Genomic DNA, 15331 nt, shown 5'->3' with positions numbered 1-15331 from the left:
GTCAAATGACGCGCTCGATATACGCTACGAGCTCAAACCGGACGACGACGACGGGTTAGTTTTCAGATTATAACATGTATCCAAACGAAACGAGAGCGTTCTCCGGTGATCGACTGAATCTACCGCAGGATGGGGAGAATCGAGACCGGGAGATGGTATTCTGCTTGGTTCCGAGGCAACGAGAAAAAAGGAACTGATGTTCTCGTTATGCTTTTACCCAAGCGGGGTACAGCGATGGTCAGAATGTTTGATACACTTTTTTCAACTTCAACGTTCCACTTTTTGAGGAGTTTGCCATTCGTCTGCGCCAAGTCGAAAACAACGCCACCAAGGTGCTTAGAGTTCTAAGGTGATTCGTTTTTGGCAGTAACTAGGTGAGGAGTGAGGTAAGCGTGCCGCAAGCTGCGGGAAAAATGACAGCGAACAACTTTGTTTACATGCTGAAATCCAAGCAAACATGCAAGGGGATGTAGTAAACAATGTTGTTAGCTGTCGTTTTTAGAGCCAACATGGCTGATCGGCGATTTCGAGGATCGTATCACCTGAGAATAAAAGCTCCTTGAACGCCACGGCTTACATATACTAGGCTAGCTCGTTAAAGTGTAAACATTTGACGAGCGCGCGTCATAAAAATCGTCGGCGAAAACAATTACATGAAATTCCTATATTGTTTGCTGCTTACGAATAATCGACACCTGATAAATCCGATTTTTCCGAGAAGAAATTGAAGTTTTTGTTGGAAGCTACGACTCACTTGCGAGTGAAAAAATACAAACTGTATCACTTTGCCAGTTCATGGGCTGAATCATAGGTGTCGCATGACTAATTTTGGTTTTGCTGCAAATCGCCAATAGTATTTAAGATATTTTTCCACATATTTTCACATAATAACAATGTCAAAAATCTCAAGCGAAGTAGGCGGGGGTCTAAAATTGTCAAGGGATCTAAAACAGTCACACGATATATATGACTTCTCAAGTACTATGACTGTTTGGATATAGTGTCTAATTAGAGCTTATTTGGGTAATAGTTTAGATATATCGCTTAGCTGGGCTCCAAGTTGGTGCTAGTTACTGACGAGATGAATTCGAAACACAAAAATCCAACTTGTTGGATCTTGTGTACGTGATTTTTTTCTCAATCTTTTCTCCGGGCGAAACCTTTTCCGGGATTGGCAACTGCTGCTGGAAAGAACCCATTTTATTGTAGCTCGGACATATTCAAAAACCTTTGATATTCGCTTCCTTTACACCAAAGGCAAAGTATAGCTGGGTCAATATAAATATACAGGTAAAAACAAAAAGAAATTCATTGATCAAAAGCGAGAGGGAGTCTGTCAATGATCGTTATGGTTTAGTCCATGGTTTCGAAGAGAACCCGTTCTTCACTTGTCCGAGTAGAGGCACCCGGCAGTTGTGTCAAGCAAGCGAGTAAGAGCCACTGAAGTGTGATAATCGAAATTACCGGTCTCAAGCAGTTGTGAGAATAAGTTAATATCGTGGTGATGGAACCTTATGTTTTATATTGAACTGATGAGCCGTTTTTTTGCAAGTGTCGATCGCCGTCATTTTTTATAGGATTGTTACAAATCTTGAATGTTAAGGTCAATAACCGTTCCAATTTTACTCTTTTTAGCCCTCATGGCTAAAGCTTAACCAATAGGATAACCGATTCATTATAGTCCTGTTCATATTGTTTAAATCGTGATTTTGTGTCTTTTTGTGTCTGGTGAAAGCGGATGACTGAATCGTACGCTACCGCGATTACGTGAACTTAAATGGCCAATATTCCTCGAATCGACTTGTTTACAAATTAGTTTATTAAAGCTATTCGTTCGCATACATGACTAGGTTATCCTTGTAATTCGTCCCTTTCACACTTTCCGATGAAACCGCTTCGCTTGAGTGCAATCGGATTCACATCCAATAAGTCAATTTTTACCGCAAACTGTGCCTGCACGTATGTAGGTATATATTAAAGCAAACATTAAACAGCAAGTAAATAAAGGAAAAGATGATACGAGAACATCATGTCATCAGGTTGGGATTAAGTAGGTAGGAAGGAAAAATAAAACATTCAGACAGCACCGGTTCTGAAGTGCACAATGGAAGGAAAAAAGTATCAAATTTGGCTCCTGTCGTCATGGATGGCATACGGTTCGGTTGGAGGAGTAGCAGGGGACGGCCAACCTACACCAGAAGGATAGTTTGTATGGTAGGAGCTATAGTTATCGTCGTAAAACATGTAGCTGGTGGACGGCTCAATGGTATATTGATGATACAATTTGCGGATGTTTGATCTAAGCAGGCAATGCATGACGTTCTTATGGGTGTATTTGTACTTGTACGCCCTAGAGATGCTCGTGTTGGCCAATTCCATACATCGGAATTAAGTTATACAAGCTTAAGACTGAAGACATTGCAATAGAGTGGCCGTGACATTAGATATTAAATACCAAATTTTGGTTCCCCTAAAATCACATAGAATCTTCATTCAACTGTAAAAGAAGCTAAGATCTACATTTCTTGTTATATCTGTGTTTTGAATCAGACAAAAAAGTTACTGGACAAATTAGTTCCAAATCCAGTCCGGCAAGAGTCCTTACATCATTTTAAAAATCCCTCACAAAACTACAAGTATTCTGGCAGTATTCCAAAAAATAGTAATAAACGATACGAACGCATTGTTCGCCTAAATGCTAGCACCATATGTACCATTTCAGGAACTGTTAGCAGCGCGTTAAAAGTTGTACAGATAATGCTGTTCCCACATATTAAAATCTCAACCGCATGATAGCCACCATTGCCGGGCACTACCATCTCCATCGTTTACAGAGAATGATAAATTAGACGGGAAGTGCGTATGCTTCACCTACTTAACGGAAGGGCGACGACCCGTCAGACTCTTCAATAGGTGTCACGGAGTTTGAGATGTATAATGGTATAAGGTCTAGGATTGGACGGCGCCGGCGGTTGAGTGGTAAGCATGATCACCACCCATCCCAGTTGGTCTAGGTTTAATCCCAGCCGAGGTCGTTGAGATTTTTCTAATGTGAAAAAATCTACGGTCACGTCTTCCTTCGGAAGGGAAGTAAAGCCGTTGGTCTCCGGTCCATGAGTTGATGGGTCGATACCTAGTCCACATAGTGGAGTCACCTCTCTAATGTCAGTCTTTGGCTTCGTAGCGGAAACAGGCTGACCCCTACACTTACTAACAAATATCCTCCTCCCGTGATATTTGTGGAGTGCGCAGTAGTATATATGACCTCTAGCAAAAGCAAGTATCGGACTAACATTCCTTTCCTGTCCTTTCGCGATCTACGTTCGGGACTGCCCGGCACTTTTATTGATGAATAAACACTTTAGGATTCGCAGAAGTGGCACATTGAAAGCTGTATCGCTACTCCCAAGCATAATTATTTACTGATTCCCTGTGCAACTTTAGCTAGTCCAGATCGATACCGCAGTAGCAGCCAGGGGTGGTCGCACAAGCTCAAACTCAAGCTATAACGGTATAAGGTCTAGGATTCGCTCCAAACAAGCGATGCAACCTGTAACTCATAGTTTATTATCTAGTTGTTTAGTCGTGTACTACGTGTGGATAAACAGCATAATACAGGTATGCCCTTCAAGAAGAGCAAGAGCAAGAAAAAAGATCGATTATTAAACTCGAGAATTTTCGGTTTTCCGGGTAACGATTTACCGCTTTTGTAAAGGGTATGATTGGAATCTGGAGTATCAAATGCACTGAGTGGCGCATATAAGGGAAAATGGGTAAAACGCACCCCCAGGGCAAAATGCACCCCTTGCTTATATAGAAAACAGCTGAAAATTTTTAGAAAAGGGTAACACCATTCGGAAGTTCGCCATAGTAAGCATACACTGTTAAAGTTTGATAACCGTACATCAATAGCAACTCGAGAAATGAACAAAAAACAATAACGTGCTCTTCTCATGTAATTATTGTGGCTCGTGCAAGCTCTTATAAATGCTGTTTTACTATTATATCAGTGCATTCCAGTTCTGTTTGATTTTACTGGTTTTTTAATGGAAAGTGGAAAAATCGTTGTGAAAACCTACTAATTGTATAACCTAAGGCTATTTAATGGCACACTTCTGTGAAATTCCGTCAGAAATCAAAACTACTTACTTGTTCGCCGAGCATTCTGCCCCGTTGTTGCGGTGCATTCAGACCCGTTGTTGTGGTGCATTTTACCCCCACACAGGTGCGTTTTGCTCCGCTTATTTTTCAAAACGTAATTTTAAATGATTTTGAAGAATTGAATTATTTTCATGTTTTTGAATATTTTGCAAAGCGTTATGATTGTGATTACATAGGAAAATGTTGGCTAAACGATATCATTAATTCTCCCAATTGATGATCTATAGCTATTTCCTTAGGGGGGTCCGTTTTACCCTATCTTCCCCTTTGAATCAAATGATATTTCCGCATACTGTACGAGAATAGCTTGAGTCGTAACTTCCTAGACAGCCTGTTAGTGTGTAAGTGAAGGAATTAAGCCATACTTTCATGAAAATATTTAAGAGATTGCGCTGCTTCATTGGTAGCTGACGTGAATTAAAATGTATGGAAAAAATATTAAAAATTGGGTTTTTGGAGAAACTATGATATTCTAGTTGTAAAATAAGTACACGTTTCATGCAGAAAAATGTGGGTAATTTGAAATAGTTTATTTGGATACTTATTTATAATTTTTCAAATAAAATCTTACAAAACTATTTGCGCCCATACATTCTTCCCTTTAGTTATCACTAAGAGAAACGTTGAAGCTCTCTCTGTCTCAGTCATTTTCACAGAAGATTCCGCTCGTGGAATTTCAGCGCAAATGTAACAACCGATTCGAAAACCGATTCAGTCAGAATGGGTTGCTACATTCGGACTGAAATTGCAACATAAATCAGCACACATTCCCAATCTCATTCCGGATGTACTAGGCTTCTTGAGAAAGTGAAAAAGTTTCTGGGAGGTAATCAGAAATGTGACTTTGATCTGTCAAAATCAAATCAAATGTTCATGGATTGCTTACAGACGAATAGCATGTAGGTCCATTTGGGAAAAAAATTTAAAAATAGCCAGCAGAGCAATCAGTAAAAAGTAGTTTACCGTTGGAATTGCTTTGAGCATTATTCCAGGATCGGTGTTTAGCGTTAATTTCGACCGATTTCTTGTATGTTTTTGTAAGTTTCCTTTCAAGAAATCAGTTTGCTCTCCAGTGCATTGAAAAGGCAAATACGCTGCAGCGATGAAAATGCTACCAAGATCGGTTTCAACTTCTAAACTATCGATCACCAAGTTCAAAGAGACGGCAAGACGCATTGTTTGATTCGGCGATTAAGCGCTATTGTGATTCCTCCGCCGAATCTAATCGATCGATCAACTCGATTAATAACAAACTTACAGTTACTCTTCAATTTAAAATTTGGTTTTAAAAAAATTCGGTCGAAACGACTATATGCACACTATGTAACCTCAAAAAGTTGAAAAATTTATCTTCGCACGTTATTAACGAACGAGCATTCCAATTTAATGAAATTGAATGATTATTTAAATTCAATATTAAACTTTAAATTAATTACAATTTTGTTAGCAAATTCCCACGCAGTTCGGAAAGCTTCAAACATGGAGGTAGCATTTGCATAGCATTGCAGTCATCAACTGAAACATTGGTTGCTGTAATAAATAAATCGGTTGGAGCAAAGGAAGCGTTGTGTGAAAACGAATTTGGAGGCGTGGTAGTCACCGTCTTGGTAGCTGTGTTGCCTGCCACTGAAGCATAAGATGATGCACCATTGTAAGATGGTGTGACGGAGATAAAGGATCCTTGTAGGGGAACATGGGGAGACTTGACCAAGCGCAAAATTCTATTATTTGCTATGACGTGTTCTATTAGGTTCTTAAAAAAAATTCAAAAATATTTTTAAACTTGTTTGGACCCCACAAGGTAATTGTAAAAGTTTGGAATGAAAAATACTTTTCTTACAGAAAATATTCCGTAATTAATAAATTTGTGTTAAATGATTTAATTTTTATCAAACTTTGTATGGACATATCTACTCGATTAATAATTTCTCTTTTATTGCTCATACATCATCTTATTCCTTATGAAGTGGTGAAATGGTTTAATATAAATTGGAACATTGGAGTAGTTACTACTAACATTTGAACAGCATTTTTCGCAATAAATAATGTTTGGGGAGACTTGACCAAGATTTTATGGGGAGACTTGACCAAGCGGAAATAAGCTGAAGAAAGATTCAAAATTTCTGATATTTACCATGCTGTGGTACCTACTGTTAATGATAAATACGTCCCAAAAATCCCACCTCAAACATCAGTCTATATCTGTTAATACTAGTAAACAAAGTTAGCAGTAAAATGGCTGATTTCGTGACATGCTAACATACAATGTAAACAGTACAGTTAATCCTTAAAAGGAAATGCATAAAAAATCGAAATTTATTAAATGCAATCCTTTTATATTTTTTGCTGGTACTTAAGGTTCTCGACAGTATGTAAAAATATGAAGACTGCATGTTTTAGGTCCTAATTTATTGTTTTGATTTTACAGAATTCTCTTGGTCAAGTCTCCCCATGTTCCCCTATAGGTAGAGAAGTTGTATTTTTATTTTGAAGCGGATTAACACGTTTAAACTTGTTTTCTTGGGGAAGTAGGTAAATTTTTATTTGTTGCTTTTGAACGAGAATTACATACCTTTTTGTGCGGAAAATGTCAAGAAAGAATATACGTAAAGGCATAAAGCAATGAATTGATTACATCAAACTTACAGTATTTTGGTAGTACATTTTTCAGCGAAATAAACAAGCATAAATATATAAAAATATATTGATAATTGGCGGAGTTATGGCTTTTCTCCGAAACCCTTTTTGCCTTTCTCATATAAAGAAAGGCTATGCAATCACTCGGGGCCGAGGTAAATTGGCGGGATTTCCGCGTCACATATTTTTGTCTTTAAAAACAAAGACAATACAACAAACACTTTGATAAAATTCAGAGATATTGGCTACATCCGCATGTTCTATTTTGCAAGATCTATCTACATCAAAGCGGTAAAAAATGAAAACTGAAAACACCGCAGCCCCGGTCTCCCCTATACTTTTTGTTTAAAGTGAGTCTGCGTCTACTTTCGTAGTAGTCGTGGAATACGTGAAATAAGACTGTAATAGATATTTCCACAATTCTATTGAACAAAACCAGCTAATGAATCATAATTTGGATAAATGAGACAGACGCAATTGCACCACTAGGTTGATTAAAACTGGTTTTTATTTAAGAAGTTTGCGGTGATCACGGTTGACGACCAATAGATCAACTAAAATCCCAAAACTCAAAAAATTCCATTAGTATTTGAGAATTCCTCATACCTTAACGATTAGTTGAATAAATTATAATTTTTTTCCTGCATTCGAGAACGTTTTCCCTAAAATTCGCTGTTTTAAACTCAAAAAATTGTATTAAAAAAATCTCATCGACAAAACAAAAATTTTTGCATAAAAAACGAATCGTTAATGTGCGAGAAAAAATAATTGCGATCAATTGAAAAAAAATTGAAGAAAATCGGTTGAGTGGTTTTTCAGCGATCGTGATCACGGAAAAACAATTTTTGGAAAAACGACACTACGAGATAATCGAGTTTAAAATTTCAAGTTACCATTGCTCTTGGTAGTCGAAGCGCGCTGGGAAACGTTGTAACTTTCGATCTATTTTTCGGATCTCTATGAAAATTTGGGAAAATATTCTCAAGGATTTGTACTTTCAGATAAAGTAATAAAAAATCCAATTTTTTGAAAACCATTAAGGTATGTAACCCCTTAAGTGCCCCAATCGAAGATAATGCCTTATAAATAAACTATGCGCCATAAAATAATGTTCAAGTTGTCCAAAGGGTACGTAAGTCTAAAATAAAAACTGCAAAAGTTATAGAAATAAAACCGTTTTTGTAATGATCACCCTGAAGCTTACATTTCGATTATTCGTGCAATGGAAAGTATTAGAGATATAGATTGCGTGTCTTCAGAAAATTTGTCTAAAGCGTGTAGTTCTACAACTTCGTCGAAAAAGGTCACGCCCTATCTCGAAACGTTAAAAAGTCCAATTTTAAATCTTGCTGAAATTAGAACCACCTTAGCTTCTGTTTAAGGCTAAGTACAAAAGCTTTGATCGAATTCGCTTCACCCAAATTTCTGAAAAATTCGCGAAAAAAGTGTTTTTTTTTACGCTGAAACCCTTAGCCCTCCCCCTTAAAGGAAAAGAAGGGCTTTGTAAAGAACATCAATTTTCTTCAACATACTATAAGGCCAAGTTGTCCAGTTTTAGCAAAAAGTTAAAATTCCAACTAAATTTACATTCTGGCCCACTGTGTACTGGGGGAAGCATAAATGTAATTTGATCCCCTGAAATATCTGGACTGATCAACATAAACGTGAACTCAAATGAGTAGTGTAATATCTCCACAATCCTACTTTAACTTTTATTCGGATCAAATCCAGTCCCGAAGACACGGATTTCTAAAAATAAACCGGATTTCTGTTAATATTTTAAAATATTTTCTGGTCATCAATGTATCAATTCGATACCTAGTGAAGTATTCAGTGCCGATATACAGATGACGTCTCATATTTTGTTCTACTAAACCATGAAGATAAAATTTGGTCTGAAACTACAGTCACCGGTTTCAACGGCTCCAAAATTCAACGCTATTTGCAACATTGAACCGTACTGGATGCTCTGAATTGATTATTAAATTTCTTGTGTTTCGGTTGCTATTCAACTGCCTTGACCGTTGTAGGTGCACCTTTGAAAGTACAAGAATTCGACAAAAAGCAGAATTTCAACTTTGACCTAGTGCTTCAATTCAATAAAATATTTAAATTAGATGTAACAAGTTATGGAATCCTTAATGAATGAGAAAGGTAAAATTTCACCACTAGGTGAATTAAAACATGTTGATATCTGACTGTAGAGTAAAATTATCCAACTAAAATTTAGACAAATTGTTCGCAAAGGAACTTGAGTCGACTCTTCGAAAATGGCATGCCCGATCCAGATTCACGAGCATCCCTAGTGCCCTTCGAGACCACGATGCACTGAGGCCTATCCGTTTGTCTTTTCCTTTTGCCTTCTGTTTGGCGTGACTTGACGAGATTGAGGCCGAGTTAAAGAGGGTGTCTTTCCGCGCCGCGCGCTGTCCTTTCGTTCGTTTATGTTTATCCCAACCCAACCACCCGCTCGCTCCCTCTTTTCCCGATAGGAACGCGTATTCTCGATGTGTATGTTTTTATGTAAAACGAGGAGGCTAAACCTGATGAGGTTCCTGGCGGGTGGCGGTTGGTCGGCCGGACGGACAGGCGGATCGTATTATGTCGTTCGCTGATAGTTTGTAAGTTTTTGTAGTACGATTCAGTCCACGAAGTACCCTCAACCTATCGATATCGTGTCCCCCTGTCAGTCGCGTCTCCGGTGTTTGGTCTCTTTCTCTCGCTCTTCCGTTCCTATGACCGCAGCAACCCAACCGTACCCGGTTCAGCACAAGAAAATTGTATCCTCGGTCGGTACTGATCATTTCCACGTCGGGCGGATCACGATGTCCTGCCTTATCCGTCTGTAGCTATGCAGATCGCTGCAGGTTCCCGCGAGTTGACCACTTGGATACGGTGGATCCCAGCGAGGGAAGCGGCGTTCTTCGGTAAAAAGTTCAGGAATAAAGTGCAACAGAGGGATGCCGGCCCAGCTTAAGATCGCAGAAGTCGAAGATTTGGAGCTAACGAAGTGCTGCAAAAGTGTAACTAAAGTCATGAGAAACAAGTGCTACTTATTATGATACGAATGTGTAAATTCGATTGCATCAAAGCGGTTAACGCGTCACTGGAGGCTCTTTACAAATAAGAAATGTTTAATAAGCTGCTTTATACGTTGTAGCATTTTTGTTGTTTTGTCTGTGAAGTTTGTTTTATTTGCTCAAATTTCTATCTTATACATACTGGGTAAGTACGGTTGAGTTCATTTGATTTTTAATTAGGAATTTATGGTTAAGAGCTTAACTATTCTTGAGGTTCATGAGGAGAACAGTCAACACTAAGTATTATTGAATTTTAGATGTTTGTATTTAAGAGCCCCGCCCCTTTTAAAAAACTTTTCGTCATTACGAATATTCTTAGTCGGACATACAAAAATACATTCGTTTAGGAATTCAACCAAAATATTCTTTTTCTTCTTCTCATTTTTACGAATGAGTCAATAGTTTTGTATTCAAATAGCAAGGAACTGAACATATGAAACATTTTAATATTAAAAGCAGAGCAAGGCAGTGAAAAGGCAAGGATGGGATAGCACGGAATTGGGTCATATGAGCAAGCTTAGTTTCCCGTCGACTAAACCCTTTGTCTTCTACCGCTGAAAGCTGGATGTTTTGGCATTTTATCAAATTTGGCAGCATGTATAAATACAAAAAACATAGGATACTTCAGACAGTATTCAACTTCGAACTACAGGCACGTAGTCAGAGGGTAACTAGAGGGCAAAAGTGGGGGAAGCGTTTTACCCCACCCAATTTTTCTTATAAAAACAATCATAGAAGAACATGAATCTCGGCAATTCTTAACGAACTTGTCCCTTGAATATATATGTTTGCACGAAAATGTTGAAGAAAAAAAATTTGTAGAATGCTGAATACTACAACTCTCAACATCAGCACGTTTTTGTTAGTGATTGTCATTTTCAACCAAAGTTTTTGAACTAAACATATTTCGTAAATATGTTGAAAGTCAATGTCCTGCGCTCTTGATAAGCACACCAAGCCTATTTGCCTAGAACGGAATTTGTTCTCGCGTCATTTTAAAGGGTTATATATGTTGAGGTGCGGGAAAATAGGTAAAAATTTAAATTTTTGTGATGCTATGTAGCCAATTTTTTATTGAATACTTCTTATACGTCTTGCGTAATACAATGTCTAATTTGCAAAATCCACTTGAGAACATGAAAAAATATTAATAATTGTCGAAGTTGCAACAATTTCCGCAAAACCCATTTTTTCAAAGGGGTTTGCTGTGACTACGATTCCAGTTTAGCAGCTCAACCGAAAGCATAAAACCAAGAAAACGCTCTTGTATTACTTACAACAGCAATATGAGAAACAATCGTGATTTTGTTGATTCTTTGAATCGGATACCGATTGCTGCCAAATCACATAATAGTCAATCAATCGCGACAGTCAATTAATCACTTATCTATCAACGTTTGCTCTCGCTATTAGGCTCACACGGAACTTAATATTGTAACCAGAATTTGACTCGCTTAATATAATTGCCAATAGATGTCCATTTAGCTGTTTATACGACTCTACGAAACTGATGAGATGTCTCTCATTTATGAAGAGCGCCTAAAAGGTGGGGACTGATTGCATCATTAAGTTAGTAAGATGGGATCAACGTTTCCATTTCATTCCATTGCAATAAGACATTGTCAGTCAGTTGAAAAATAAAATAAATACAAATAAAATAAATAAATCTTCCGTATGTGGTAGCCTACTTGTCCGCTAATATATTTCAGTTAGTCATGAAAACGTTTGCTTAGGGAGCAACAGTACACCCAAAACTAAGACGTAATACTTTTACGGCAAATAGTACCATGCTCTAATAGCAAGATGGTTAATACTAAAATCACAGAGAACAGACATCCATGATCGAACAAAAATATTTAAAAAACGTGTGTAAACATTTGAATTAGTATACGATAAACACTAGCGCCGCCACACGAAGCTATCCCAACTATCCGTCAAATCCATTGCGGAACCGGTTCGAAATCCCAAATGGATTCAGTATGGAATCTTGCTCAAAGAAAACAACCGATTCCGACTCTATCGGTTGATACATTTGAGCTAGAATTCATGCTGGAAGTCCGAACCGGTTCCATACTAGTTTGACTGGGTAGAGGAATAATCGCTGTCAATTCCGTCGAACTCAGCCATAAAAAACATGACGACAGTGGCGCACCTGGTTGGGATATCCCAACTACCTTGGAAACCGTTAGAGATTTTACACAAGTTGAATGCTGAAGATGGACGTCTGTTCTCTGTGCTAAAAGTTAGAACGAAAAAACTGGTTTTGTTAGGAACACCCTACGTTGCTCAATTAAAATAGCTATAAAATAAAAACCTTTGGAGATACAACTATGACGTCTTCAGCAAAGTTACTTGGTGTAAGTTCCTGTACAATATTGCTGAAGACTGCAATATTCGATCTCTTCACAATCAGAAAATAATGTTTGAATCACCCTAACAATAAGAGCCACCCTAATACCATCTACATCTCGAGATGGCCTAATCAATACTGATTATTTGTCCTGAAGACATCATAGCTCTAAAACATAAGGTTTAGCCACAAACATTTTTGTCTTCCTAAATTGTGAATTCGGACCACTGTGCATTGAATTCTTGTTTCAAAACTTGCAAAACACTATTTTCATCATTTTCCTCTTCGCTATAATCATGATTACTACCACCAAAATGAAAAAGCTTGTGAGAAACTTTTCGTTTTCGAATAGGTGAAAATGCTATTAAAGCTAAACCATGATTGAACCTTCACTGAACGAGCAACCACTGATGCTCTAAGACGATTTCGCTAGTTTTTCAAGGCAGCGTGCACTCAGTGCACTAGCGCGACTGCCGGAAGGTTAATAGCATCAATTTCTGCGGACACCACCTCCTTTTCGTCCTCAAACGACATCGGAACTTGTTGGAAAATGTTTCGGGTATACGTCATGTGCGTTGAAATCAGAATCATCATCCACCTCATCCTTAAAAAATCAATTTTCACGTTCATAAGTAAAAATGTATTCAAAATACTATCAACAGTATTGTTTACCTTTTTTTCACTTTCCTTTTTCAATTCAGAAACTTTACGTCTACAAGTATTGCATATTTTTCGTTGTAGGGACTCGTTTGTCACGGGTAACTTTAGAACATCTAAATGTTGTTTTAAAACATGTCTGAGATGCTCTCGTTTTCGAAGACAGGCCAAACCAAAAGGATTGCAACATCGATTTTTCGGAGTATTCGGAACAATTTCAGATTTGATCGTGTTCGGCATTTTATCAAAGCTACTCTATTTCTTTAAATGTATAAAGCGGGACTATTCTTGATCATTCTCAAATCTGCTTGATTTATATGTAGGTCGCTTATCTTATGTGAATTAGATACCTACACGGTAGATAACATCATTAACGACTGTCATTTCGGCTGTTACCGTTGATCGGCTGTAGTAGTTGAGGAATTCCACGAAGATCCGTCCGAAAATCTTTAAAATCGCAACCGACCATCTTAGATTCCAATGAAACTTTACACGTTTCACCGTCATGCAAGACTAAATATTTTCCACAGGTAATAAGATTATTTTGACTCAAGAGCAACTTTTCAAAAGGGCGTAAACGTTTCTACGTGTATGAATTTCAAAATTTTTTTGTTCGATTACTGTATTTTATACAGCAAAACTATCTGAGAACGAGTTACAGGGAATGAATACTTCTGTCTGAAAAAAATATACACTGAAAAAAATGTTGTGTCATTTTTCAAAAAAACAAAAAATCATGAAAAAAATTAAAATTGCGAAAAAACCCATTTTTTTAAATTTTTTATATTTTGTTACCAAAAACCTAAAGAGAAAAAAAAACAATTTGATTGCATGATGGAGAAAAAATCGGTAAAAAAGTTTTCCTAACAATAACTTCGTACATGTTTTTAAATTTCATACTAATAAACATACAAAATTGTAATTCTATTACAGAATATAATTCTAAGCACCATTTAAAATCAAAATGCATTTAACAAAAATCTTCCAAAATGCGATAGTTTTCGAGATATTTGAAATTTTGCTCCTTCAAAAACAATTAATTCGTGTAATTATGCTCTTTTTAAAAGTTATTCGCGTTACCCCATCAAAAAATGTCAAAAATTTAATGTTTATCGTTTTAAAGACGTAAAAACAACTTTTTTAGTGTAGTTGGATCCTGGAGAAGCTTTCAATAAAAAAGTTTTCCTAACAACAACTTTTGACATTTTTTTATAATTCTTACTATTTGCAGTCAAAATACAATTTTCTTTTTGAATATGATTCTAAACGCCATTTTAAATCGAAATGCTCTTAACAAAAAATTTCTAAAATGTAGTAGTTCTCGAGATATTTTAACTTTTGTTTTAACAACACAATTATTTTGTTTTATTACGACCTTTTCATAAGTTAGTCGCGTTTCTCCATCAACAATAATAGGTTTTTCAAAAGGCCCGTAAACTTTCCTACAACTTTCTCTTTGACATCAAGGCGATATTGTGAAACATTTTAAAGTTACATGAAAACAACCAACATATGATTCAGCTATATAGTTTAATCAACAGACCCTATGGTTGAAATATATTTTGGTTGCTTTCATGTAACTTTCAAATGGTTTACAATATCGCCTTGATGTCAAAGAGAAAATTGCATGACAGTTTACGGGCCTTTTGAAAAACCTATTATTGTTGATGGAGAAACGCGACTAACTTATGAAAAGGTCGTAATAAAACAAAATAATTGTGTTGTTAAAACAAAAGTTAAAATATCTCGAGAATTATTACATTTTAGAAAATTTTTGTTAAGAGCATTTCGATTTAAAATGGCGTTTAGAATCATATTCAAAAAGAAAATTGTATTTTTGACTGCAAATAGTAAGAATTATAAAAAAATGTCAAAAGTTGTTGTTAGGAAAACTTTTTTATTGAAAGCTTCTCCATGATCCAAATACACTAAAAAGGTTGCTTTTACGTCTTTAAAACGATAAACATTAAATTTTTGACATTTTTTGATGAGGTAACGCGAATAACTTTTAAAAAGAGCATAATTACACGAATTAATTGTTTTTGAAGTAGCAAAATTTCAAATATCTCGAAAACTATCGCATTTTGGAAGATTTTTGTTAAATGCATTTTGATTTTAAATGGTGCATAGAATTATATTCTGTAATAAAATTACAATTTTGTATGTCAATTAGTATGAAATTTAAAAACATGTACGAAGTTATTGTTAGAAAAACTTTTTTACTGATTTTTTCTCCATCATGCAATCACAATCAAAATGTTTCTTTTCTCTTTAGGTTTTTGGTAACAAAATATAAAATTTTTTAGAAAAATGGGTTTTTTCGCAATTTAAATTTTTATCATAAATTTTTGTTTTTTTGAAAAATGACACAACATTTTTTTCAGTGTATATTTTTTTCGGACAGAAGTATTCATTCCCTGTAACATGTTCTCAGATAGTTTTGCTG

At 36.4% G+C, this 15331-nt stretch overlaps 1 protein-coding gene across 2 annotated transcripts in view; it reads left to right on the top strand.

Moving 5' to 3' along the window:
- The first annotated feature begins 9427 nt into the window (after nucleotides 1–9427).
- LOC131677685 (protein glass) overlaps nucleotides 9428–15331 on the top strand; it is a 54522-nt gene continuing 48618 nt past the window's right edge. For both annotated transcript variants that reach the window (XM_058957651.1, XM_058957650.1), the window contains exon 1: nucleotides 9428–10023. The gene's annotated coding sequence lies outside the window, so the exon portion shown is untranslated. The remainder of the gene's footprint in view (nucleotides 10024–15331) is intronic.

The sequence above is a fragment of the Topomyia yanbarensis genome, chromosome 1, assembly GCF_030247195.1.
Source record: "Topomyia yanbarensis strain Yona2022 chromosome 1, ASM3024719v1, whole genome shotgun sequence".
NCBI lineage: Eukaryota > Metazoa > Arthropoda > Insecta > Diptera > Culicidae > Topomyia > Topomyia yanbarensis.
This window is presented reverse-complemented; position numbering and strand designations above follow the sequence as displayed.